Source organism: Microcaecilia unicolor, chromosome 3 (genome assembly GCF_901765095.1).
Source record: "Microcaecilia unicolor chromosome 3, aMicUni1.1, whole genome shotgun sequence".
NCBI lineage: Eukaryota > Metazoa > Chordata > Amphibia > Gymnophiona > Siphonopidae > Microcaecilia > Microcaecilia unicolor.
Window position 1 is genome coordinate 108,788,758 of NC_044033.1, and position 23,684 is coordinate 108,812,441.

General features: G+C 43.6%; 1 protein-coding gene across 1 annotated transcript in view; it reads left to right on the top strand.

Annotated features, from left to right (window-relative positions):
* Positions 1-621: 621 nt before the first annotated feature.
* SYNDIG1 (synapse differentiation inducing 1) overlaps positions 622-23,684 on the top strand; it is a 398,544-nt gene continuing 375,481 nt past the window's right edge. Inside the window, exon 1 of the mRNA XM_030196268.1 lies at positions 622-1,161. The gene's annotated coding sequence lies outside the window, so the exon portion shown is untranslated. The remainder of the gene's footprint in view (positions 1,162-23,684) is intronic.

A 23,684-nucleotide genomic window follows, 5' to 3' on the forward strand; every position in this document is an offset into this window, starting at 1 on the left:
CAATAAATAAATAAATTAATTAATTAAGCTTCTTTGGGTCACAATGGTTAAGTGCACGCTCCGGTTAATTGCATGCATTTCTTAGGTCCCAGACCCTTGCACTTAAGCGGATTGCACTGTATATGTATGTGTGTGTGTACATATGTTTGTGTGTATATCTATCTATCTATCTATCTATCTATCTATCTATCTATCTATCTATCTATCTATCTATCTATCTATCTATCTATCTATAAGCAGGCACAGCAAGCAGACTGTGTGCAGAGAAACTGGATTGTTCCAATACATCTTCCTCTAGGACCATGAAAAAGCCTCTTGCTCATTACTGTCAAGCGACCAGTGGCTGTCCTCATCTCCCACTTATACATGGTTCCAGCTCCTTTCTCTCCCCGTCTCTTTTTCTTTGCTTCTCTCCCTCCCTCATGGACGGATTACTACGGATTATATATATATATGTTATTTCCCAGTTGTCAGGACCGAGCAGGCACAGCAAGCAGACTGTGTGCAGAGAAACTGGATTGTTCCAATACATCTTTCTCTAGGACCATGAAGAAGCCTCTGGCTCATTACTGTCAAGCGACCAGTGGCTGCCCTCATGCCCCACTTATACATGGTTCCAGCTCCTCTTTCTCTCTGCCCATCTCTTTTTCTTTGCTTCTCTCCCTCCCTCATGGACGGATTACTGCTGAGCTATGTGAAGGGCAGCAGATTTACTAAGAGCAAGGGTGCAGCAGAGGAAAAGTTGTCTCATTCTTGCCGTGCAGTGTTTTTGAGTCATCCTGCTAGTTCTCCAATACTAGGTTGCAGTCAAGTCTGAAGGCGTGCAGAAAGACCCTGCCAGGGCATTTTTGAAAAGAAAACAATATACATCCAGCCATTTTCAAAGTTTTATTTTTTTTTCTTTCACTTTTTATCTTTTGCTTTCCTCTTATTACTTGTCAGATCAATTGGTGGATCCGTTTCCCCCCATTGCCTGCTCGTTGTGTTTTAGTTGCATACAGCGTGGGTACAGTACTGTGTGCTGGTGTGCTTGTGACAGGCACAAGAAGAAAGAGCCTTGGGGGGATAATATGGACCATACATTCTTCACTAGTTAATGAAAAGGAAAAAAAAGAGAACCCCTCAACTCTGCCTGATTTTGATCGTTTCACCGTGGAAAAGGTAAGTTTCTTTACATTATTGATAATCCAATCACGAGCTTCTGCTGTACTCTGCAAATATGCACCAAAGAGCGTTCACAATGGAAAATCAAACGGATTTAATAGCAACGGGTTAGGTTTTATTCGTGCATAGTAAGTTTGGCATACGGGATCTTCTTAATCCTTAATATGCTGTGTTGTTGAATTGAACCTAGATTGCATTTTTGAATATTGATCCTTGGTTTTTATTTTTTTTTTTCGACACAGCCTTCTCAATTCACTGTGTAGTAGCTAGACAGCGTGGCGGAATGCAATACCAATCTGCCAGAGCTGTCTATACGAGCGAGATCGTTAAAGCAGGGGGAGGGAGAAGAAAATGATGTCTTTGCTTCTGCTTGACATATTTGGGTTTTCAAGGGAATGTGGACACAAGTCATCCTCAAGCTTTACAGAGCTGTCATCTGTAAGATTGCGATTTGTTGAATGTTTTTCATCAGATCTCGGAGTGCATTCGCTAGTGTTTGGGATCGTGGGTCAAAACGAGAGTAGCAGCTGGCAGGCTGGTGTCCTTGCTTTTGATGCAGAATGTGCATTCTCAGCGTGCCATGATACTTGGTTTTCTTGCAGAGTCCCCTGCCCTGTGTGACCAGAATTGTTATGCAGCAGGAGGTTTAGTATTCATAGCTGTCTCTGCCATGGATGGTCTTCTTCCTAACAAAGTTTGTCATTTTTCCTCTGTCCGGGGGAGATAAAAATAATAAATTGACAGAACACTATAGACCAGACCTCTGGGGTATATATAGAAAGCAGAGTAGTTAAGAGCCCAGAATATAGTGGGGTCCAGTCCAAGGCACATGCAAGTGTGGTTGAATTTGGACTGCTATTAGGAAGTCTAGATGAGACAGACCTGAAGAGAGACAAAAGGAGTAAAAGGTACAAGAGTGTGAAGGAAGAAGAGAGAGAATTTTGGTGAGTGAGGACTAGTAAGAAGAGAATAGAGAAACACAAACAGAGGAAAAGAAGGGATGAATGGAAAGAAACTAGATAGACTAAAGGAAAGAGAATGGAGAGAATGCAGGTGAGTGATGAACAGACAGAAAACCAAATGTAAGGAACAGGAAAAATTTAGATCAAAAAGTACAAAGCCTCAGCAAGCCAGTTTGCCAGTTTAATGTGAAACAGCTAATCTTTCAACCAAGACTTGAAATTTTTAAAACTTTCTAAAGGAAAAAAATGCACAAAATAAAAAAGAACTACGAACAAAACATACAAAAAAAAAAAAAAAAACCTACACTATTCCTAAAGTTTAACCCTGAGACATGAAGGAAAGCATCCTGTTGGGAAATGAGGAGTAGGAGGAATAAGAGACAAATCAAAGATATGGGAAGTGATGCAAGGAGTGGAAATGGTGAAGAAATGGTGGTAAGGAAGAGAGGTAGAAAAGAAAGAGTTGGGGTGAAGTGACAAAAAAGATAAAAATTGCTGTTAAGAAAGCAGATTCATATGGAGATATTGAGACTAGAGAAAAAGAAACACACAGAAATATAAAGATAATAAGAAAAAAGGAATATGGAAAACCAGGTAAGATGAAAGGTAAAAGAGAGAATGAGAACAGAATGACAAGATAAAGGAGAACAAAGGTAGAAAAACATATATTTTAACAATTTTTTGATGAGATTTGAAGGATTTGTATCATTGTCCCAGGTTTCTAAAGGTGGCCAAAATGGGTGTCAGCATTAATTAGATACATGACACATTTTTCAGATATACCAGGCCATGCCTCTAAATATCTAAGACATCTAACTGCCTGGGGTCTGATTAACTCAACCGTTGTCCCATAGACTCAGAATCAGGTAAAAGCCTCAGTTAATCTAGTATAGAGGGTAATCTGAAGATATATTTTTCCTTTACACATATAGATGCCATTTACAGAATACTGAACAGCTATATGCGATTGCATTTACATGTTTAAACCTACACCACTATTAAAGAGACAGGCTGGCAGGGTGTTTTTCCTTAAAAGATTTTTTGTTTAGATTTCTTGCTCTGGAATACACCATTTTAGATAAAATAGTATCCCACTGTTTACAAATCCGCACTAGTGGCTGCTGTGTGCTAATGCCGACAATTTGAATGGGCGCTGCTTAGTAAGCAAGGGCGTTTGTTTGCACTGATTGTATAGATTTTGTATATATATACTTTATGGCATTAAAAGAAAATAAAGACACAATGAGGGCAGTTCTACCTAAATGCCTGAGATATGTACATAGGGCCAGATTCTATGTACGGCACAAAAAAAAAAAACCCTAGCACATAGCGGCATTCTATAAACCTTACCTAAAGTTAGGCACAGTTTACAGAATACGCATAGCGGCCATCCCATGACTAAAATTTCAGCTCAGGCATTTACGCCAACTAAAACCTGGTGTAAATGTACACATCTTATTTAGATATGGATTGGTCATATTCTGTACCAGGGCACGTACATTTTTGGAGTGCCCAATACCTGCCCATGACCCTCCCATGGCCATGCCCCCCTTTGAGATCCACATGGTCCAATTTATGCCAATGACTGTATAGAATACGCTTAGCGAGCTATGCGTGTAAATCCTAATTAGTGCAAATTAGTACTGATAATTGCTTGTTAACATCCAATTGGCACTGATTGGCTTGTTAACCAATTAAGTTCCATGTGCAAATTAGCTATGAATGCTGATTTGTGTGTGGAACTTTAGTTGCCGTTATAGAATCTGGAGGATAACTTATAGTATAGTATTCCATACATTATGTGCATGTGGGCCCTGCCAGTGCTCCACCCAGACTCCGCCCATGTGTGTGCCTACTTGAGTTCAATTCCCACTTCAGGCACAGGCAGCTCCTTGTGACTCTGGGCAAGTCACTTAACCCTCCATTGCCCCATGTAAGCCGCGCTGAGCCTGCCATGAGTGGGAAAGCGCGGGGTACAAATATAACAAAAATAAATAAAAAATATGTAAGGTATGTGTATATTTACTGAATAGTGCTTAGGCCAGTGTTCTTAGATGCAAGGACTGCATGAAAATGGCAGCCCCTGCCATCATTCAGCTTTTTTTTTCGCCATTGGCTTCAGGCTGCGGACCTTGCACTGAAGAACATTGTCAGTTCACTTCCTCCACCAGCCAACATGCAGCAGGTGTGGCTGCAGGCCAGGCTCTTCCTCTGCTGTGCCTGGAAAAATTATTATCCCTCTACTTCTATATAGAGCGCTCAAACTTGCATGCTCAAAATTTTGCATTCACCCAAATTGTGCAATTTAATTGCTTAATGAGCCATTGGTGCTGATAATTGGGTGCTAATAATTGGCACTAATTGGCAATAATTGGAGTTTATGCATGCATCTTTATAATCACTATTCTACAAAGATATGTGCATAATTTTTTCTGTGCAGATCTGAAAATGGGGCACAGCCATGGGAGGGACAGGGCATTTCTAGCATTTGCATATAGTGTTTTAGAATTCAGTAGATCTGCACCTAATTTAGGCACAGGGATTTACACCAGGGTTTAGTTGGTGTAAATCCTCACACCTAAAATTCGGCATGTATCCCAGCGCTAAGCGCTTTCTACTCGGAGCTATGCAGAAATGAACTTCCTTCTGTCTGCTTGGTGTGTTCACAATGCATGTTGTGCCTGAGGTTCCTTCTTTGAGGCGTTCTCTCCCTGCTCCTGCTCCCCTGTCCTTGTGGTCAGTATCTCTCGTTCTCTCTCTTTCCTCTCTTCCTGTGACTCTGGCATCTCTCCCTACCTCCCTCCTTACTTCTCTTCCTCCCATGGACCTCCAAACTTTTCTAGCACTGTGTAGGGTTGGTCGTGAGCCCTTGGGTCCTGGCCAAGGCCAGCAGGGCACCGACCCAGGCCAAGGGGAGACCGACCCACCACCGCACACCCCAGCTACACAATACCCCCTAAGCTACCCCTCCCCACAGTCCCTCAGGAAGAAGGGAAATAGGCATACAGGCGGGCCTCGCGGCCGAACCAGAACCCACGCAGACAGAGCCACTCGTGCGAGCCTCACGGCTGAACTGGAACCCAATCACACACAGGGAGGGGTGAAAGAACCCAGAGGGCCCCAAGATGCCAGACACGCGCTGAACACCAGCAATAGGGCAGAGGGGGAAACAAAGGACCAGAGCGGGCCACGCCCACGCAGGGGACTAGCGCAGGACAGGGGAACTAACAGAGCAACCCCCCCCCCCCCACCAGGGTAGGAGCCCCAGGCAGAAGCCAGAGGAAGAGAGATCAGAGAGGAGAATGTGGACTCAAGAAGGGACAGAAACTCAACAAGGAGGACAGAGAGGGGGCATAGGGAAAGGGACTCAGTGGGGCAATCCTGGGAAAAAAGGAGATGGGGGACTGAGGGGTAATGCTGAATGGAGGGGAAAGGAAGAAAAGAGAAGATAAAGGGGTAAATGCTGCTCATGGATGGAAGGGAAGAGGAGAAAGAGGAAATGTTGTACATGGATGGAGGAGAGGGGAAGAGAGAGAGGGAGGAGTTGCTGCACATGGATGGAGGGGAGGGATGGAAATTTAGATAAAGAAGAAAGCTGAACATAAAAGATTAGTGTCAAAGATGGATGTAGGGCAGGAAGTGAAGAAGGAAGAAAGATAGAAAAGAAATAGCAAATGGACAGGAGGCCCTGTAAACAAGAGTTAATGCATTTTTTTCTATTTCTCTGATGATGCACTGCATACAGAGTCTGGCATCTTAAGGTTTCAGTTTAATTTTTGCTTGCATTTGTACTTTGTTTGTGAACATTTACCCAATATCTGCATGTTTGACTCAGGTGAGCTGCTCTGGTGCAAAGAGATGTCATCACACATTGGTTCATGTCATGGCCCTGAATAGAAAGATATTTGTTAGCTCTTTTGGACCCAACTTAAAAATTAGCAAAGACCACTGGCTTAGGTGGATTTTCAGCATTTAAATAAGTATGTGCGCATATATGCTGGTATTCTCATCCAGTATTTCTCAACCCTTTCCTAGAGGCACACCTAGCCAGTCTGGTTTTCAAGGATTACCATACTGAATATGCACAAAATATGCTTGCATTTCTTTGAAGGCATGAATAAACAAGTCAATAAAGGTGAGCAGGTTGAGGAATTTTGTCAAAAGCTTTCTGAAAATCTAGATACACTACGAGAGACTCCTGAGAAAATTAAGGAGTCATGGGATAGGAGTCAGAGTGCTTCTGTGGATTAAGAATTGGTTATTGGACAGAAAACAGAGGGTAGGGTTAAATGGCCATTTTTCTCAGTGGAGAAGGTAAATAGTAGACTGCTGCAGTGATCTGTACTGGGACCGGTGTTATTTAACAAGTTTATAAATGATCTGGAAATTGAAACGATGAGTGAGGGTGATTAAATTTGCAGATGACACAAAACTATTCAAAGTTGTCAAACCACATGCGGAAAGTGAAAATCTTAAGAAACTGGAAGACTAGGCATCCAAATGGCAGATTCAATTTAATGTAGACAAATGCAAAGTGATACATATTGGGAAGAATAGCTCAAATCATAGTTATCTGATGCTAGGGTCCACTCTAGGAGTCAGTACATGAGAAAAAACCCAGCTGTTATTGTAGACAATATGCTGAAATCTTCTGCCCAGTGAGCGGTTCCAGCCAAAAAAGCAAACAGGATGCTAGGAATTATTAGGAGAGGGATGCAAAATAAGACCAAAAATATTATAATGCCTCTTTATCACTCAATTGTGTAATCTCACCTTGTGTATTTTGTTCAATTGTGGTCACCATATCTCAAAAAAGATATAGGAGAATTAGAAAAGGTTCAAAGAAGAGCGACCAAAATGATAGAGGGGATAGAAAGGCTAAAGAGGTTAGGGCTCTTCACCTTGGAAAAGAGACAGCTGAGGGGGAATATGATTGAGGTCTTCAAAATCCTGAGTGGTGTGGAGCGGGTGGAGGTTCAAAAAGTACAAAGACCAGGGAACACTCAATGAAATTACATGAAATACTTTAAAAACAAATAGGAAGGATCTGCCAGAGGATATGGTAAGGGCAGTTAATATATCTAGGTTTAAAAAAAAGGTTTGGATAAGTTCCTGGAGGAAAAATCCATAGTCTGTTATTGAGATGGACATGGGGGAAGCCACTGCTTGCCCTGGGATTGGTAGTATGGAATGGTGCTACTAACTGGGTTTCTGCCAGGTACTTGTGACTTGGATTGACCACTGCTGATAGCAAGACACAGGGCTAGATGGACCATTGGTCTGACCCAGTATGGCTATTCTTATGTTCTTATACAAGGGGTTCCCAATATATACAAATGGGTCTCATGCATATTCATTGTGGTAAGCTTGAAAATCTGATTGGCTGGATGTGCCTTTAGGAGAGGATTGAGAATCACTGTTCTAATCATTTATGTGTGTAATTGCTAAGTAAATGTTAATACAGTGATACCTCGGTTTTCGTCGATAATCTGTCCGAAAACAATCGGCGAAATCCGAAACCGACGAAAACTGAGGCAATTATTTCCATATGGAATTGGTTGGCTAGACGCGCGGGGTAATGCTCACACAACGAGAAACAACATCACACTGAGCAGGAGAACACATGGGTCGCCCTTTGTTTTCGCAAAATTAGCAGCGAGCTCATGTGGGCACGTCGACGAAATCCGAGGCAACTGACGAAATCAGAGACAAATTTTTCATGGAAAAAATCGACGAAAACTGAAACCGACGATAACCCAAGTCAACGAAAACCGAGATATTACTGTACCCTCTTTATAGAATTACTGCCAATGGGGGTATAGGCCAAGTGATAATGCAACTGCATTGCAATTGATATTTGTTGCTATATGGAATTTTTGGATACAGCCTATAGATTAGATGAATGATTTATACCATAAAAAATAGTTTGTAGTAAAGAAGTCTGTTTAAGGGCTGTTCACTATTAAATTCACTACTAAAAAGAAGATAAAACATTCTTTAAAGAACTGATGAATATATTTTTTAGTGAAGATAAGCTTTTGAAGTGGGCTGCTCTAAGTGATTTCCTTTATATGATGGCACTAATCTAACATTAAGTATTAATATAATAATAATAGTTACGGCTGCCATTCATCTTTTCAATATCAGTGAAGTGTTTGAATCAGGGGCGTAGCCAGATAGCCAAATTTGGGTGGGCCTGAGCCCAAGGTGGGTGGGCATGGAATTCCCCCCTCCCCGGCCCCTCGAGTTTGCTCTTCTCTCTACCCCTCCCTGCCCACAAACCCCAAATATTAAATACTTGAGCTGGTGGGGTCCCTAAACTCTGCCAGCTAAAGATTTCCTACTACTGCTTGAGCAGCCAGCACTCTTCCAAATGGTAGCCGGCAGCACTTGCCTCAAATTGATGCTGCTGCTGGCAGGCCATGCATGCTCAGTGCTTTTGCATGTGTGAAAACTGAGCATGTGCAGAAGGGCCGGTCTTAGCGTCAGCTCAAGGCAAGTGCTGCTGGCTAACATTTGGAAGAGCACTGGCTGCCCAAGGACAGAAACTCTTCAGCTGGCAAGGTTTGGGAATACCCACCAGCCATAGCAAGAGTGTCACAATTTTGGGTGGGCCTGAGCCCAAAGTGGGTGGGCCCTGGCCCACCCAGGCCCACCTGTGGCTACGCCACTGGTTTGAATGGTGACAATTTTAAATTGATGGAATTTTTTTAAAACTTCTTTCACTAACTGGGTTCTTTGGTAATATTATAAAATCATTTTCATGTGTATGTGGGTCAGACTAATGGTCCATCTAGTCCAGTATCCTTTTTCCAAACAGTGGCCAATCCAGCTCACATGTACCTGGCAGAAGTCATTGTTCAGCAACTACTAGCATGTCCCCTAGGCTTTGTACTTTTGGAACGAGTAAAAAATGGAGTTACTCCTACTCATTCTACACCACTCAGGGTTTTTTAGACCTCAATCATATCTCCCCTCATCCATCTCATTTCCAAGCTGAACAGCCCTAACCTCTTTAGTCTTTGCTCATATGAGAGGAGTTCCATCCCCTTTATCATTTTGGTCACTCTTCTTTGAACCTTTTCTAATTGTTGGTAGTAACATTTCTTCCCATGTTCACAAAAGGGTCTAGCAGTTTGATCACAGTATGTTCTGAAATAGACTGGTCAGCAGGTTGGTGATTGTCTTTACCTAAGTATGAGAAGCTGTTCAAAAGGCTTTTGGGTTTGGAGACTGCTGCAAGTCCGTATTTGATTCCACATTTATCAAGTTTGCATTCCATATACTGGATAAATGAACACCTTGTTTTAAGAAGAAAAAGCTGCTTGTAGATCATCATGTTTTCTGCTAGATTGTAGCAAGCAATGCAATTCTCAGTGAAACTAATGGAGATATAGCTGTCTTCCACCTAACTGATTTAGTTGACTTTAAGTCAAACCACACATCATAAAATTTCCTGGAATCTATTTTGTAGCATAGAGTCAGGGAAAAATCTTTGTCCCCATACAGTTAACCAAAGGCTTTCCACAGAAAGGCCATTTGCATTGTAGATGCTAAGGGCATATAAAATTACAATGAAGGCATCAAGTTCCTTGCAAGAAATTGTCCAGTTCTTATCTCGGAGCTGCTACATTTTCAGTACACTTTTTTTAATATGGCAGAGGATAGCTTCATCTTTAAGCAACCGCCAGATACTTTCCATGCCTTCTTTTATTTCAGGTTTGGGATAGGGCATTAGTCTAGGAGTTTTTTTTTTGAAGTACATTTTGTTGGGCCTGTCTTCCCAGAGCAGAAGTGCTGTCGATTACTTGCCCTACCATTCCATCAGAACCAGTTGACATTTCACTGACTAGAGAGGGATTTTATATGTTATGTCATCTTCCAGGCCATCCTTGAACTTGCAAAGATTGTCCTAGATCTTGCAAATATTGTTTTAGACTCGTTCTCTTAGATGCATGGGATGGCTGACTGTGTTCGCACACACCTGTCATGCTCATTGATGAAGACCTTGAATCATATCACTTGCTTTCCAAAAGACTGTCATATTATTGAATGTTGTCACTTGCCAAAATGTTTGGGTTAGGCGTATATTCCTCATGACTCTTGGAATCTGATCTACTACTGTTTGTGCTTTCTTTGTACAATTCTTCATCCAGATCTTGAGGTTGTTTTAGAAAATTCTTCAACCATAAATCGATGTCCATGAGGCATGTTTACCAAAAAATAAGTGGGCATGATATTGGTCAAGCACTATAGAGTATAGAAAGTTCTTTAAAAAAACCTGATAACTAATAGGATAAAAGGGTGCATGACAGAATTTCTAGAAGAAACTAGAAATTGCTGGTGTCCATTTTTAGTCTAAGCAGAAAGCATCAAAGGTCTCCACATAGAAAAAAGTCTGGCAACCACTCATACAAAAGGAAAATCAATACCCAGTACCAACAACCTCATCTGCACTTCAAAGTTCAAATTATTTAGGCTCCGATGCTCTAAAGCAAATGCGGGTGCTAGAGGCATTAGCACTGGGCTAGCACCTGCATTTGCTCCTGTGGAATGCTCAGAGCCAATGAAAACGTCAAACAACGAGTTTGCCAGCTCTAGGTGCAATGAGCATGCAAATGCATGCAAAAGAGGGCCTCCCACATTTCTCCCCAATGCTCAGTGGGCAGCGTGCCAAACAAGGGAGTTCCTCCCGCGGTAAACCCTACACCAGCTCAGAGCTGGTGTTAGGGTTGTGTCAAGCAGGGGAGGAAGAGGGAGACCGATGCTACTGTATGTCACTAGCCCTGGTGATCCAGTGAACCCCAGACCCGGACATCTCTAAAATAAATAAAACCCTAGTGGTCCAGTGGGATGCACTGGTTGGGGTATAACTACCATGTAATGGAGAAACATGTGTTTACAGGGTGGGGGTTCTGGGATCCACCGGACCACCAAGCCCTTACATGTTTAGGGGGATGGGGGTCTGGGGTCCACCATACCACCAGGGCCTTTGGCATTTGGGGGGGGGGTTGGGGGTCTGGGTTCCATTGGACCACTAGGTTTGCTTGGACATGCATGCAAGAGCTGTGCTTAACACACAGCTCTTGAGTGCATGCCCAGGCACAATTCTCCCACAGAACTCAAAACAGCTCAGTAATGCTTAGCGCTGACATCACGCCTAAATTTGCATGTCATTAGTGCTCAGCATTAGGGAGCTGTGTTGCAGTGCTGTTGTGGCAGTATTTTTCCAGCACTATACTGAACAATGCCAAAGTTTTGAGTATCTGCCCCTTAGTGATCAATAGTTAACTGAATAAAGACCCCCTCCCTTCCTTTTCCTTCAGAGATCAATGACTTTTCCCACATCAAACTTTAAACATCAAACAAAATTCAACTAGTGTGTGCTAAGCTTTAGTAAAGGGACCCTATCAGGGGCATTTTCAAAACAGAAGGACGCCCATCTTTTGACACAAATCGGGAGATGGGCATCCTTCTGTCAGGGTCGCCCAAATCGGCATAATCAAAAGCCGATTTTGGGCGTCCCCAACTGTAGTCCATCGCGAGGAGGACCAAAGGTCCTAGGGGCATGTCGGAGGCATAGCGAAGGTAGGACTGGGGCGTGCTTAAGAGATGGGCGTCCTCGGCCGATAATGGAAAAAAGAAGGGTGTCCCTGATGAGCATTTGATCGACTTGGTCTATTTGTTTTCACGACAAAGCTTCAAAAAGGTGCACACACTGACTACATGACCACCGGAAGGAATCGGGGATGACCACCGGAAGGAATCGGGGATGACCTCCCCTTACTCCCCCAGTGGTCATCATGATTTGGGCGTCCCCGACTGTATTATCGAAATGAAAGATGGACGTCCATCTTGTTTTGATAAAACGGGTTGCCCCGCCCCTTTACGGGGTCGTCCAGCGAGGACGCCCTCATGAAAACTTGAGTGCCCCGTTCGATTATGCCCCTCCACGTAAATTAAAGGTAAATAATTTAGTTTCCTTAGTGTCAAGATTACCTCTGTGGTTGTTACTAGTGTTAACTGCCACTCTCTGTAAGTTACTCCCCTCACCCCATGCCTTCCAATCCAATCAATAAACATAAGTAAAACAACAAAAACTACCTGTTAGTAATCTCACAAATTCATTAGATGTTTCAGTTACCTGCAAAGTTCACTGAAAGATTAATGCATTAGGGGACTAGTTATTAATATAGGCCACATTTAAGACATGCCATTTTACTAGTAAGATAACACATCTTAATGGTAACACACGTTTGACAACGTCCCCCTTAATCTTTCTTCTAAATTTTAGCGAATCTTCTTCCAAATGCAGCTCTGATGGCACAGTATTCCACAGATATAGAGCAGCACTTGAGCGTACCCACAAATGGTTTTCAGCCTTCTGTAAAGATTTATAGTAGCAACATGCAACAGACCTTGATTTCAAGAATGATAAATGTGAAGTGACATAATCATATTTATGAATTCCAAAAATCAACCTTACAGCTGTATTTTGCAGAAGCTGCAGAACCCTCAGGGAACTTCTTGGAAGACCTAATAAAGGGGCCTTTTAACTAAGGCACATAGGTGCCTACGTGCGTCCAATGTGCATCAGTTTGGAACTACCGCCTGGCTACTGTGAGCCCCAGGCAGTAATTCTATTTTTTACGTATGACCGATACGCGCGGCAGAAAATACTTTTTATTTTCTACCACGTGGTGCTAACTGGGCGGTAATCAGCAGTGTATATGTGCTGATGATTACTGCCCAGTTAACACGTGAGATCTTACCGCTAATGGGTGGCGGTGAGGTCTCAGGCCCAAAATGGACACGCGCCAATTTTTATTTTGCCGCAAGTCCATTTGCGGCCAAAAAAGGCCTTTTTTTGCTGGTGCACTGAAAAATGGACCTGGGTATGTCCAATACATGCGTCTGCAACAGCGCAGGCCATTTTCAGCGCACCTTAGTAAAAGGACCACAAAGAGAATTACAATAATCCAGCAATGACAGAAAATGTGATTGCACATATGAAAATCAGTATCCAATAAATAAGGCTTCTCTGTCCAGATTCATATATTTCATAAATATATGCAACATTTTCATCCCCTATTTTTTTTCTTTTGCGTTGATTTTCATCTGATCCATACCAACCTTTTACCTCATGTCCAGGGGCCCATGATGATAATGACAGAGAATTTTGAGGTGGAGCCACAAATTCAAAGAATACCTGCTAATAACCTTTGGGTTTTCATTCCAAGCCAGTTCTACATCAGATTTTCAGGACATATAAAGGGTCTGCGAGAATCATAAGAGGGATATTTTTTGTTGAGCGAGTCACATATCCAGTGAATACACACACACACACACACACACACACACACAATCACGTCAGCCAATAATTCTTTAGTGCCTGCATCTGATCCACAGCAAATTTCAGGAGATGTCAGTGGGGAAGAGAAATACAGCCATTTTTTTCCCAGAGCCTATGAATGTACCAAGATAAAGTTCTCTTTTTAAATATTTCAAGAATCAGTGATGTGTAACAGAAGTGCACATAAAGGGTTAATCAAAGATCCTGCTGAGGCTTCTGAGCTGAGCTAGAGAGGAGCTAGGGGTAGTGGAATCAGTGCCTGCCTATGAAAGAGGGGGTGCTGAGAAAGGGTAGAAGTTATGTGAGGGAGTATGAAGAAGGGCTAGCAGGAAGCATAAACCTTTTATATGATGCCAGCTGGGAGTAAGAGAAATTTGCTGAGCGACTGCATGAGCAGCAGCACAGAATTAGATAGCCTGTGTGTCTGTCTTTCTGAGAAGTATGTGTGTCAGTGTGTATGGAGGGAGAATATGTGCAGCGTTAACCCTCTGGTGGGCAAATCACATGGGGCCTCTCACCAACAGCATATGTATTCCCACTCTGGGGAGGGGATATATAATAATTAATTCCCTCTCAGTGAATAGACTTCTGAGTTGGTGTCCCTGAAATGAGTACAGGTATCCTAGTAGTTAAATCAGCCCTTTTACTTGTCAAGTCAGTGAACTCACCAAGGTAAAATAACATTATTTAGATACCAGGGTTTCAGTATGAGAACTATCTAGGAAAGGTTATAACCGTAGCCAAGTATGATTTATGTAACTTTATACTGCCAAGTATGATTTATGTAACTGTATCTGCTGATACCAACACATGGTATATTTTTAAATTATCAGTGAGCTCATTATAATTCTATCATCATAACAGTATATACCGGTATAAACACACAGAATTGCATTCTGAGGAAAATTGTTGTAATATATATGGAGAGGCATTTTCAATACTATGTCTAAGTTGGACTTTGGACATTTTGCGGTAAATTTACCAAATCTGAATAGGAAATATACCCATTTTTGAAAAAAGAAAAACGTCTCCTTTTTTTTTTTTTTTTAAATACTGTTTTGAACAAGGTTTTGCGCTTTGTGTGTTTTTCTTTTTAGGCCATTAAACACACACACACACACACACACACACACACACACACACACACACACACACACACACACACAAAATCAAGCCATTGGGATGTAGGTGGGGCCAGCATTTTCAGCAGACTGGTCCCCCCCAGACATTCCAGGAGAGTAATAGGGCACCTATTGTCAGCAAGGTGGCTTTCCTGGGTCTACGTACTCCTGTATCTAGTCCTGCTGTAGTAATGCAACTTGCAAGGCCTAGGAAATTCACTCCCACAGCAATATAAAAGTCAGCAATCACTGGCAGGAGTGCCATGTGCTCGATAGTTCTGAATTGCCTTGGTTCTCTGCACTGGGTTTCTGTAGAATCTGTCCTTTTGTTGCACTATTAGCTAGGCAACACCTTGTTTTCAGTAATCCAAACAATGAGGCATAGGAGCCAACTTTTCAAAATGATTGGGGGTGCTAAGCCCAATGAAAATAACCCCTCCCTGGACACATACAAGGAATTTTCTCAATATTGGGGGTGCTCAAGCACCCACAGAGTCGGCTCCAATGCAATGAGGCTTGGGTACAAGTAACTATGTATTGTTCCAATGAGCCATGCCTTATGCTTCTTTAAGTTTATAAGCATGCAAATAAAAGTTCAAAAAATACTTGCTCTTCATCTAAGGACTCCAGATCATTTCCTCCATGATCCTGAACAGTCTTTAGAAAGGTGTTCAGTTTATCACACAAATCCAAAAGAAAACGCAGACATCCCTGGCTTTCCAGGTCATAGCCAAGGGCTGCTGCACACGCTTCCCTTGAAGTGTTCCGTAGCACAATAACCCTTCTACTGCTGCTTACCAAAAAAAAAAAAAACAAACAAACCACACACCTTCAAGTAAAGCCTTTCTCTGACTACGACAATCTCAGATACTGAAGTTAAAAAAAGGACTTGTTTCCATACTATCTTGTTTCTCCAGGACAGGAATGTTCTCCAAATTTATTGAGTTTGCACTGGCTTCTTCCATCTCCATGGGTTGTATCGGATCATTTGAGTTTGACTCAGTTGCCTCCACCTCCATGGGTTGGGCAGAGTCTTCTACAGCAGGTATTCTCAATCCAGTCCTCAGGGCACTCCTAGCCACAGGTTTTCCGGATATCCACAATGAATATGCATGAGATAGATTTGCATACCAAGGAGGGTATGTTGATATACAGTTATGCTAGTATTCTATACAGGAACATAAGTGCCTATGTTCTTTGATAGAATAGGCTCCTATCATGCTTTGTTTGGATGCCTAATTCTAGGTACCCTGTTATAACATTTCCCTCTTACCATGTCCTGATGAGATATATAGCCAGTAGACAAAAGAAAATTGAAATCTCCCATTATGATTATTCTCTCCTGCCTGCTTAAATTGCTTCCCGTTGCCTAAATGGTGATATTCAGCGGTAGTTAACCAGAGAGTGGCATTGAATATCCTCACAGATGCATGACAAAAAATGGGCAGATCAGGGGTGATGTTGGGTAGGAGCCAGGGGTTATGTAGGTGCCAGCAATATATTTTTTTGTTATATTTGTACCCTGCGCTTTCCCACTCATGGCAGGCTCAATGCGGCTTACATATTGTATACAGGTACTTATTTGTACCTGGGGCAATGGAGGGTTAAGTGACTTGCCCAGAGTCACAAGGAGCTGCCTGTGCCTGAAGTGAGAATTGAACTCACTTCCTCAGTTCCCCAGGACCAAAGTCCACCACCCTAACCACTAGGCCACTCCTCCACTCCACTCCACTCAGTGCTGGTACCTATATAACTAAGTGGCTTAATTTAGGATAGCTCGAGAGCTGTCTTAAATTAACCCACTTAACTATGTAGGCCCCAGCACTGAATATTGGCTGGGAACCACATAACAATCTGATGCCTCTAAAGTCTCCTTGATTCCTTTCCCCTCCTACCCCCTACCCCAATCCTGCCAGATTGAAAGTGCTCCTGCCCCCTGAGCCTACCTCATGTCCCTGGTGGTCTGTGGGGATCACTGGGGGCAGGTGCAAATTCCCTCACTCCTCCCCCTTGTGGCAGGCCTCTGCATAATGGCTACCATGACCTCTCACGGGCAGCTCTCCTTATGCCTCGAGAGTTCATGGCAGCCACTTTGCAGAGGCCTGCTGCAAGGAGCAGGGGCAAAGGGGACTCACTCCTGCCCCCAACAAACCCACGGACCATGAAAGACATAAGGTTAGGCCCAGAGGGGCCTACCTTGACACTGGGGGGGGGGGGGGGGGGGAAGGGCTAATTCCAGAGGTGAGGGGCAGGAGCACTTTCAGTCTGGCGACCCTCAGGGGGAGGAATGCTGGCTTCGGCCTAACCCCTGGTAAGCTTTTCCTCAGCTGAGAGGTGCCCAGCTCTACCACCGGCTGCCTTTCGGGTGCTGTGGAGGACTTGCAGCTTATCTGCATATCCTTACAGCCTTCTCCGGGGTGACACCCAGGTCCACTCAGGGCCTCCGCTCTAGGTGCCCAGCGCTCCCACCAGGTGCTATGGAGGACTTGCAGTCCTTCTGCATTTCCTCAAAGCTGTATCTGGGGTGACTCCAGGTCCACCCCGATCTTCCCAGGGCCCTCACTTCAAGTGCACAGAGTTTCCAGGTGCTTTTTGGCTAGGATCAGGTGACCCTCAGGGGGAGGAATGCTGGCTTCGGCCTAACCCCTGGTAAGCCTTTCCTCAGCTGAGAGGTGCCCAGCTCTACCACCGGCTGCCTTTCAGGTGCTGTGGAGGACTTGCAGCTCATCTGCATATCCTTACAGCCTTCTCCGGGGTGACACCCAGGTCCACTCCGATCCACTCAGGGCATCTGCTCTAGGTGCTGCGCGCCAGGGCATTTTTCTCTTTACATCTAATCTTCTTCCCGGTTGCTAAAGTACCTCAGTCGTTTATGGCCCCTATTCACATTCTCTTCCTAGCCCTGTCCCTTCCTAATCTTTTCCCTCACCCCCTACCTCTCTCCGCTACAGGAACTCACTGCCCATCCATTGACTTCATCACCTCACCTTCTCTCCTACTCTCTTCCTCCCTCTTGGCTTTTAATCTCCGTCTCTTTCTTCCCTCCATTTTGCCTTCCCCATTCCACCTAAATACCTCTCGCCTTCGACGCCTTCGTGGCCACACCTCTCCTACTCTCCTCTACTCTCTCTTTTACTCCTTCTCTTACTCTCAGACGGTGACATCAATCCCAATCCTGGCCCTCCTCACCAACTATTATCCCAACCCTACAGATCTCACCGCGACCTCTCTAACCTCATCTCTATTCCTCTACTCCCCTCCTCTTCACTGCCCTTCTCTTGTGCCCTATGGAATGCCCGCTCTATCTGTAACAAACTCCCCTATATCCAGGACCTCTTTATCTCGCATCACCTCCATCTGCTTGCCATAACAGAAACCTGGCTCTGCCCTGATAACTCTGCTTCAGTCGCAGTCCTCTGCCATGGTGGTTATCTTTTTTCACATACTCCTCGCCCTGCTGGTCACGGGGGCGGTGTTGGACTACTTCTCTTTCCCTCCTCCAGATTTCAACCCCTTCTTACACCTCAATCTCACTGTTTTTCCTCCTTTGAAGTCCACTCTATCCGCCTTTTCTCTCCTCTGCCTCTTCGAATAGTGGTCATTTATTGTCCCCCTGATAAGTCCCTTTTATCCTTTCTCAGTGACTTTGATGCCTGGCTTGCCTTTTTCCATGATCCTTCCTCCCCCTCTCTCATCCTTGGTGACTTTAATATTCCTGCTAATGATCCTTCCAACTCTTATATTTCCAAGTTACTCGCTTTAACATCCTCCTTTAATCTCCAACTATGCTCCACCTCCCCCACTCATCAAAATGGTCACTGTCTTGATCTCATCTTCTCCTCCAACTGTTCACCCTCTAGTTTCCTTGCCTCTGATCTTCCCCTCTCTGATCACCATCTTATAGCTTTCACACTTAAATCTCCTCCCTCCCAGTCCCGTCCTATCTTATCTAATTTATCTAGGAATCTTCACGATATTGACCCTTCATCTCTATCCTCCCATGTTTCAAACCTCAGGGTTCTGTTCTTGGTCCCCTCCTCTTTTCTATCTACACTTCTTCCCTTGGTTCATTAATCTCATCCCATGGCTTTTCCTACCATCTCTATGCTGATGACTCCCAAATCTACCTTTCTACCCCTGATATCTCACCTTGCATCCAAACCAAAGTTTCAGTGTGCTTGTCTGACATTGCTGTCTGGATGTCTCAACGCCACCTGAAATTAAACATGACCAAAACCGAGCTTCTCATTTTTCACCCCAAACCCACCTCCCCACTCCCCCCGTTTTCTATTTCTGTTGATGGCTCTCTCATTCTCCCTGTCTCCTCAGCTCGAAACCTTGGGGTCATCTTTGACTCTTCTCTCTCCTTCTCTTCTTATATCCAGCAGATCGCCAAGACCTGTCATTTCTTTCTTTACAACATCCTTAAAACCCGCCCCTTTCTTTCCGAGCAGTCTACCAAAACCCTCATCCACACCCTTGTCACCTCTCGTTTAGACTACTGCAATCTGCTTCTTGCTGGCCTCCCACTTAGTCACCTCTCCCCTCTCCAATTGGTTCAAAACTCTGCTGCCCATCTCGTCTTCCGCCAGGGTCGCTTTACTCATACTACCCCTCTCCTCAAGTCGCTTCACTGGCTCCCTATCCGTTTTCGCATCCTGTTCAAACTTCTTCTACTAACCTATAAATGTACTCACTCTGCTGCTCCCCAGTATCTCTCCACACTCGTCCATCCCTACACCCCTTCCCGTGCACTCCGCTCCATGTATAAATCCTTCTTATCTGTTCCCTTCTCCACTACTACCAACTCCAGACTTCGCGCCTTCTGTCTCGCTGCACCCTATGCCTGGAATAAACTTCCTGAGCCCCTACGTCTTGCCCCATCCTTGGCCACCTTTAAATCTAGACTGAAAGCCCACCTCTTTAACATTGCTTTTGACTCGTAACCACTAGTAACCACTCGCCTCCACCTACCCTCCTCTCCTCCTTCCTGTACACATTAATTGATTTGATTTGCTTACTTTATTTTTTGTCTATTAGATTGTAAGCTCTTTGAGCAGGGATTGTCTTTCTTCTATGTTTGTGCAGCGCTGCGTATGCCTTGTAGCGCTATAGAAATGCTAAATAGTAGTAGTAGTAGTAGTAGGAAGGAGGGGAGCTATGAGAGGGGCTGGGAAGGGGATCAGGGGGACTTTATAAGCATATTCACCCAGGACCACATAACTGTCCTATGTGGACCCTGGCTGAATGTCATGCACTGACATGCACTGAATATTGGGGGCTGTTCTAGCCAACAATGGTAAGCGTTAAAAAATAATGTTGACCGCTGCCAGGTGAATATTGGGGGGAAGTTCTATATTTCTTGATATACTGCCTATCAAAATAATATCTAATTGGTTGACAAGCAATGTTATATGCAAATAAAAATGCAGAAATAAGTTACATAACCAATAAAAATAAACAGATAAATTAGCTTCATAAAGTGTAAGCAGGCTCAAACCCCCTTTAGGCACCCTAATGTCATGCAGTGAGAGCATATTCCAGAACAGTTATCCATTATAGAATACCATCATAATCTGACATTGGCGTGCTTAAAATGTAGGTGCTCACAGTTACAGCAGCCATAGACCTGATGTAATTGTGCGTATCTAACAGCGGCAAAGGCATGCGTAACTGACAGTATTTTGTAAGTTGGCGTGTAAATGGCCGCCCTGACTTTGCCCTACCCAACTCTACCTATGTAAATGCTCCCCTTGCATTTATGTGTATTGCCACTTACCTTTACCCTTACAAAATAGCATTTGTGTGTGTGTGTGGGTGGGGGGTGGGGGGGGGGGATTATCAATGTAGGCTACTGTTAAGATAGGTTATTTTAGCACAGGGTCCTATTTTATTGCAATGAGACCCTGTGCTAAAATAACCAGTCTTAGTGATAGCTCACATTGATAACTATGGGGTCCTTTTACTAAGCCGTGATAAAAAGTGATAGTGTGAGCGTGTGTTTTGAGATCAGTGTAATAGAAACAAGATAAGTCTAGTTATATTTAAAATATACCCTTTGCATATGGAGATTGATTTGTCATTCACCTACCCAGGGCTTTTTTGAGGGGGTTCTTGGGGGTACTGAGTACCGGCACCTTTTCCATTGTCTGCTAAAATTGACCCACGGACCCCAAGTTTTAATGAAAGAGCTCAGGCTCTACATACCAATTCTGCCTTGCTATAGATTCTATGACTGGTTGCAGGGGGCCTGGCAATTATGGGTTGGGTCCCTCAGTGATCACTCCACCCCTGAAGGGTGGTCTAGCATTTGAGTACCGGCACCTTTTTTACTAGAAAAAATGCACTGCACCTACCTGACCTATATATTATAGGTGGCTTGCTATTAGGCAGGGAGTAGCCTAGTGATTAGTGCAGCTGCCTGAAAAACCTAGGGAACTGGGTTCCATTCCTACTGCAGCTCCTTGTGACTCTGGGCAAGTCACTTAACCCACCATTGCCCCAGGTTAAAAAAAAAATAGGTACCTGTGGGGCCCTTTTACTAAGCTGTGTAAGCATCTATGCATGGCAAAATGGAGTTCCTGCATGGCTCTTACAGCAATTTCATTTTTGGTGCGCGTCTGATACGTGTGGGTGAGAAAAAGATTTTTCTGCCGCCTGTATCGGACGTGTGCCAAGTGGCATTTGGTGCGCATAGGTCATTACTGCCTGGTTACCATGTGAGACTTTACCACTAGGTCAATGGCTAGCGGTAAGGTCTCAGTCCCAAAATGGCTACGCGGCAATTTTGATTTTGCTGCACGCCCAGTTTCTGCAAAAATTTTAAAAGGGCCTTTTTTACGGGTGCGTTGAAAAATGATTCTGCGAGCACCCAAAGCCCACGCCTACACTACCGCAGGCCATTTTCAGTGCACCTTAATAAAAGGACCCCTGTATAAAATATGTAAACTGCTTTGATTGTAACCACAGAAATGCTGTATATCAAGTCATATCCCCAATCCTTAAAACAAAGGAGCCACAGGAGATTGATGTGTTTCCACAGATTCGCTCGAAGTCTGAGTCAAGTTCAGGGCTGGCAATAGTTTTCCTAATGTCATATTTTTTTATGTTTGTTACATTTGTACCTCGCGCTTTCCCACTCATGGCAGGCTCAATGCGGCGGGCAATGGAGGGTTAAGTGACTTGCCAGCTGCCTGTGCCCGGAATCGAACTCAAAGCATATTTATTTCAAAAATATTACTGAAGACTCATTATGGCTATGATATTTGATTATATCAGATGTGAACGATCGTCTGTTGTAAAGCTTTGTTATCATAATCTATATATATAAAAGGCACCTCCAGCGTTCCAATGAAGCCTCAAGCCGGAAACCTGAGGCGCTAGAGATATCCGGTTTGGCCTGCAGTAAGTGTTGCTCCGCCCTCGTGTCAAAACACGATGATGTAGAGGGCGGGGCGGGCCTGCAGTCACTGTACCTCCGCCCTCGTGTCAAAACGCGATGACGTAGAGGGCATGGCGGGGAAGGCACAACGCACGAGTTCCACAGATTCTGTGACAGCAGCGGGGAGAGCGCTGCAAACTTTAATCACAAACTCGCAACCAAGTGACTGAGGGACGGAGGAAGGGAGAGGGGGGTGAGGAAATCGGAAGGGAGGGACGGGGGGGGGGGGGTCTGGAACTCGGGAGGGAGGGAGGATGTTGGGAGGGGGGGATTACCTTGCTAGCACCCGTTTCATTTTTATCCGAAACGGGCATTTCTCACTAGTTAGATATAACTTTTATTACATGTTTAGCTTTCCATTGATTTAATTTTGTCTTTTGTTTTTTATGATTATATTGTATATGAATGTTTTTTCTTACCCTTTTAGATTATTTGGATAGTATGGGCTATAAAATTGATAAATAAATAAATAGACTGTAGAGGCTATGATTTATTCTCGTGTGTGACCTCTATCTGTTGCAATCTTAGCCTGGTTTCACTGGTTTGAATGTTGTTTTAAGTTTATATGAGATACCTGAAGTGAAGCAATTCACTTATTTCTATAGCAACAATGGAAAAATTCTGGTTATATTAATCCTACACTGAATGAGAAATTTATGTGCTATTATTTTAAACTAAATAAGTAATCCTGATGCTTAGTGATCATTCGGCATGTTAAGATGTTGCCAATACCTATGCTGGCTTGATTTTAATATTACAGCAAATGTGGTATAGATCTGTGATGTAAATGTCTGCTGAATAGAGTCGAATATGCTATCCCACAAATTTTATAAATGGCACTTTAAGGTCTGTGCACTACTTTGGCCACACAGCCAATTTATGTGTACAACTTAATTGATTAACAAGCCAATCAGCGCCGATAATTGGTACTTAACAACCAAGTAGGAGCATTAATTGGCTTTAATTAGAATTTTATATGTACAGCTTTCTAGGCGCATTCTATAACGCGGTGCATGTAAATTCTAATACGCACAGCCAATAAAGGGGACGTGGATATAGGCTTGGAATGGGCGTGTTGTGGGCATTTTAAAAAACTATGTGCACTATTACAGAATACACCTGATCTGTGCCTAACTTGCATGTGGAGAGGCATTTTACAAAAGACATCCAGCTCAGAATATGGATGTCCAAATCAGAACTTCACACATAGACATCCATCTCACATGTATGCTAGAACAGGATATAGCCTGTTCTAAAATACATGTGAGATAAATGTCCTGCATGAATATCCATTTTACAAAATGAAATATTCAGATTAAGAATGGGGGAAAACAAGAGATATGGATGTCTGTGTGGCAGCATAGGACTGTCCATCTTATAATATTGCCATACAGACTTCTATGCAGAGCAGAGGGGTAACCTAATTGTTAGCAGTGGGTTGAGACTTGGAGGGGGGGGGGGGGGGGCTCAGGTTCAAATCTCACTTCAGCTGTTTGTGGGGTTTTTTTCCTTTTAAATTGTGAGCCTTCTTGAAACAGGAAAATACTGTACCTGAATATACACCACTTCAATAGCCTTCAAGCTTGCAGGTGTCTTATATATTCAGGTACAGTAGGTATTTTTCTGTCTCTCGAGGGCTTATA